Source organism: Pezoporus wallicus, unplaced genomic scaffold (assembly GCF_028554395.1).
Source record: "Pezoporus wallicus isolate ANWC-B61680 ecotype Strahan unplaced genomic scaffold, APGP_CSIRO_Pwel_v1 contig_2025, whole genome shotgun sequence".
NCBI lineage: Eukaryota > Metazoa > Chordata > Aves > Psittaciformes > Psittacidae > Pezoporus > Pezoporus wallicus.
In genome coordinates, this window is record NW_026640253.1 from 5607970 (window position 1) to 5613521 (window position 5552).

Here is a 5552-nt window from a genome sequence, read left to right on the forward strand (position 1 = left end):
TGTCATCTGAACCACACAGGGAAGGATCAGCTGTAACCTCCCCTAAGAACAGTATCTATCTTTGCTTTTAAAGAAAATAGTCTTTGTCATATCTTTGTCAGGACTTTTGCTAGCATAGGCTATGATGGAAATAGAAGTATCACTTCTTTCATCTCCTGGAGAACTACAGTTTTAGAAAATGCTTTTTGCCATAAAGAGAGGTCAAGGATCTTTTCCAGGCAAATAGCAAAGCTACTGCTCTGAGTGGGGAAATTCATATTTATACATATAGATTCACAAGCTATTCACAAGTTCTACTGCAGTCAGATGTAGAACTGAACAATACTAATCACTTTAGAAGCACTTCACACTGATACAATGAAATTTTAGAAATACTAGAATATCTTAATCAAACATTAGCATATAGTAAGTTTAGAATTAATTCATTTTCAAGATTCATTTAAATTCCAAGGAGATATAATTTTCCCACTCTGGAGCCAGAAGAATCAGTTTCACCATACCCTATTATAATTTATCATGCCAATTTACAGGATTCCAGAATCATTCCATGCTAACTAATTACACATCTACCAAACACCTTGCTTTTCTAACTGCTTTATCCAAGCAATTACTGACTGGAACATTCTGAGTATCCTGTTTTTACAGGCTGCTGTTCTTACAGATGTACTCAGATTGCTCCGATTTCAATAAAAATACAGTCACAGAAAGGTGGGTGAACATTTTCACCTCTCTTGTAAGTGCACTACTAGGAGAAAACTCAATAATGAAGGGAGTAGTAGCCACAAACTTTAAGACATGAAACCCTTGGTTAAAGAACACCCAAACTTTTTTGGGGGAGCAATCTAATTTATCCACAGTTGTAAGAACTTTGAACCTCAGAAACAAAATCCTGAGATGCTAGAGATGCCACTTCTTGGCATTAAATTCAACAAAACATGCTGTTAAAGTCACTGCTGGATCTGAAACAGGCTGTTAAAAAGTCCCAGCAGTAAACTCTGTTCTTTGCCACTATTATGTTTCCTTTCTAAATGCTTTGTGTCATTTGCAGCATCCTGCCACAACCTAGTCAGTCAGGTTCAGATACGTCAAATCCTGCTCTCTGTACTCACACCTGAACTGACTGGTCTTGACATTTGCTGTACATAATTATTATTGTTCCACACAGGTAAGGAATCACTGCTGCCACATAAAGCATTAAAGACACACGCTATCTAGAAATCTACATCTGAAGTATGTAACAGTTACACTCTTGACCGATGGGGAGTAGTTAGCACAATTATCATGCTAGAGTTTTATTGCTCCATTTTTACAGTGACTGTTCATATCTGTACTTGGACTACGTTTATGCTCAAAAGTATTTAGATAGATTGCATAATAATATATGTATCTCCTCTTATATGCTGTATCTAAATATAACCAGTGTGTACATTCACTCCCCTGGGAGTCTGAACATTCATTAATATTCATAATACACTTTGATCATAAGTAATGTTGTGTCATTACTATTATCTATCTTTTAAATGAATAGATATCATATGATATATGCTTTCTGGTCCATTTCCCCCATTAATACACTTATTTCTCCTATGGCTGTACTGTTTAAACAACTAGCTATTTTACACAGTTACTAGTTATTTTACCAGGGAAGCAGCTTATGCCTCTACTGATTTGGCAACTCAGCAATTTTAATATCTCTAACTAAGAAAATCCTGAAAAAAAAAAAAAAAAAGAAAAAAGGGAGTTTCTTCCTCTTCAGTTAGGAAGATTCTAGTGCATGCAGTGATGCAGTAACTCTACATAGGTGATGACAGTGTCATTCTCTCTCCCTGGTAGAGCTTTGTTCCACTATTTGGCAGGGTAATTTTCTGCAATACCTCTCAATGCTTCTACCACTGTACAGAACCTTTTTAGTACACAAGATTTTCTGTTCCTATTAGAGACTTTTCTTCAGCTTTCTTTTATCACTCCCTCTCACCTCTCTGACCTCCACAACTCACTAACTGCTCTAGCCAGGGAAGATGCAGAAACCTCTCCTTGATTCAGAGCTCTTCATTGCAAAAGACTCTAACAAAGCACAGCTTTTTCTAACAAAATCCTCAAACTTGCTACTGCTTTAATCTTACTTAAAGAAAGCCTCTCAGAAAAACACTGCTCCTTCCAGCAGCCTTCTCCTATTAAGCTTCTATAACATCTCTTATCTGCTCATAGACAGTACAACTATCTGCACTTAATTTATTGGGAAGAACCTAGGCTTTGAGCAGAGATGAGGTCTGAAAGTCATAAAGGCCTTCCTGTCAATCTTTTTCTAGAAAGAAATACAGCATTTTGAGATCTGAAATTCTTAGCCCGATTTGGATGTGTCTACATCTGTGTTATTCTGCAAGTCAATTTGATTCTTACCTCCATTTTTTCCATCTTTAGCACACAGACTACTGATAAATGCTTGTCGGTGATTAATTAATGGACAGGTCTGAACCTGCATTATTTATGCTAAATGCACTGCCTTCAAAATCTACTGCAAATTTCAATCAAAATGAAAAGGGAGAGAAAAAAAAATCCTCTGGGCTTCTGAATTGAAACTCATCTTTACAAAACACTTGACATAGTGATAATGGTGGAAAAAGACTTGAGCACTTTTTGAGTGAATGAAAATGAACTTTAAGAGTTTTTATTGCAGCCTTTAGAACAATCTTTCCTATCTATATACAGTCTAATTTTCTAATTTTATGCATTTTATAACAAAAAAAAGACATCATCACTCTGCCTTTAGGGGTTAACAGAACCCTTGTGACTACTTGTAACCATGGAAATATGAAGAGCTAGTCAGAGCCCAACATCAAACTAACAGAGGTGCTGAGAGACAGAAAATAGATATATGATGAATTTGCTACACATGAAAGCTAGCCAAATCTGTACCAACTGCATTAATAACATAGAAAGCAAATTCTACAAGGCCTTTTGAATGCTTAAAAGCATGTAGATTTACTATGGCTTCCCACTGAAAATAAAGGGAATGCCTTTAAAGGTCTGTTTTTAAAGCACTGAGTGCATCTGAACTAGTTTAAAAGCGAAGACAAAATGAGGCAGAAATAGTTACTATGTGAATAGGAAGAGTAACAATATGCAGGGAAAGACTAAAAAAGGCCATATTGAAGAAGGGTTTTCTTAAGCTAAGATTGTAGTTATGGAGATTATGCAACTAATGGCCAGTGACATCCGAGTCAGCCTGTACCAAGCATCATCTAGAATATTTTCTCATTATCTGGAGAAAGCCCCAAATTTAACAGACACAGAAATACTCAAGACAAGCAATCACCCAGCTGATGATTTATTGACCAAACTATTTGCCTTAAAATAATAAGGCAAGTGCCTTTTTAATTGCCTTCTTTGTGACATGCCAAACCCACAGATCATCTTTTAACCACTTACAATCCTTTGGCTCAGCCATCCTCAAAAACAGACATCTTTGGAAAAAAGGAAAACATATATTCCTTGCTGTACTAGGCAACAGCAGAAGAAAAATCTTTTCAGTAATGCATTTCATAATTACTTCTACTTGGAAAATAGAAAGATGAATATACACAGCAAAAAAAATACAACATAAGTGCACAATACTTACATTACACAAGTGTGCGACGACCCAAAAGAGGTAAAATGTGTCAGCGTGATCAAGCAGATACTCTCTCACTCTTACAGCATTAGCATCACTAAACAAATTGATTGAAGCTCCCTCTTTGCCCTTTTTCTTTTCTTTAGCAGAGTCATAACTACAGAATCGGAACTCTCTTCCAGTCCCCCTTCTGGCTTCAGGAAGGCCAAGCTCACCTCCAAGACAGCAATATCTCTGAGGCACAGATGATGTAAATGACAATACCACACTTCCTAAAATTAGCCCAGCGCAGACTTGTATATAAGCTTAAAATCACACAGTGAAGGCATATGGATCCACAAGGCTCAACATCCTCAAGGAACACATGGTTTGCCCTTTTTTTCTGTAGGCCCACAGAATTCCCTATAGTATCTAAAATACATCTGTCAGCTTTACTTTCTCAGGGACACAAAGAGAATGATAGATGAATTCCGCAGACTTTAACGATTAACACAATGTTCGTGTCTTCTTTGTCCATTTGTCTGTTTGTTTTCTATGGAAGCAAAGCTCAGACCCTTAGGTCATAAATATACTGCAGATTTCTGTCAGCATGCCTGTGCTCACCAGGGTTGTAAATAGTTGAGATATCAATTTGAATACAATTCTACTGGCAGTTGTACTTGCAAAAATATATTTATAAAACGCCTTAGATAAGATGCTGGGAATCCCAGACACTGAGTTATAACTCAGCACATGATTAGGACTAATAGTATGCCAAAAATGAAGCAATCTTCTTGGCCTGTGTTAGCTGAGTGAAATGCACGTTCACCATTTCTCACACATATGATCTGCTTCACCATACTACTACCTGTTTTCCCCATTTACCACAATTTTATTTCAAGTCTTCATGAAATTTTTAATCTAGGATCAGGTTAACACCATGAAAAATAAAGATATTATCAGGACAATGTGTTCTAGCAATTTGTCATCTTACTTGAATCTTCAGTTTCAGAGCTCCCTTGTGTACCTTTGTAGAGCTCTTACTTAAAGGTATATTAATTACATTAATTATTTTAAATTTCATTATTAAGTCTATGGAAATCTCCAAATTCCACATTAAACTGTAACATTTTAACCCAGATGAAAGTTGAAGAAATCCCATTGTTCCATTCTTGAAATGAACTGTAGAGACATAAAATATTATGCATTATGGGCTTTCAGCAAAATGGTGGTTTCCAAGCGCCTAAAGTCTGGGTCTTTTTAAATTGGAATGGGTTCCTATGCCGCTTAAACACTTTCAAAAAATATTACCTTTCTATCTACTTTGCTGGTGCAGTATCTGGCATACTAGAACCCATTCCTAGTAAGAGTTACTACTGCACTATACTAATTCCTGCAATAGCAGTAGTATTCTACAAATATTACACAAAAATGTGGTTTATTACAAAATCCAAATGGATTCCATAGGGTTACATGAGATGTAACTTACAGCAGAATGCATTTCTAGTGTTCCAAGAGAACCCTGGCTACACTTCGTATTTTGGTTTTGTATATGATGAATTATTACTTTCTTTTAGCATTTGGGAACTTGCTGGTTCAATATTCATGAGAAATACCAAATACAAGAGGTATTTGAACACAGGCCACATAACAGAAGGCTGGGGTTTTTTTCATTAGTGGTAAAACCTTCATATTGGTTAGTTAATATAATTACGGATTATCCTAAATTATTGTTTGTGGCATTTTAGCCTTTTATCCTCTGAACCTCAAGCTTGTACCTAGTATCACAAACAAAAAGGCAACATGAAAAAAGAATTATGTGTACCACAACAGAACCCTGGCACAAAGAGCATGACGACAATTTGCATTTTTATCTCATATTCCAGTGGAGGATCGTGAGAGACTTGAAAAACATTTAAAAGGGTGCTTTGAGGCAATGCCCAAAGTAAAGTAATATTGGTCC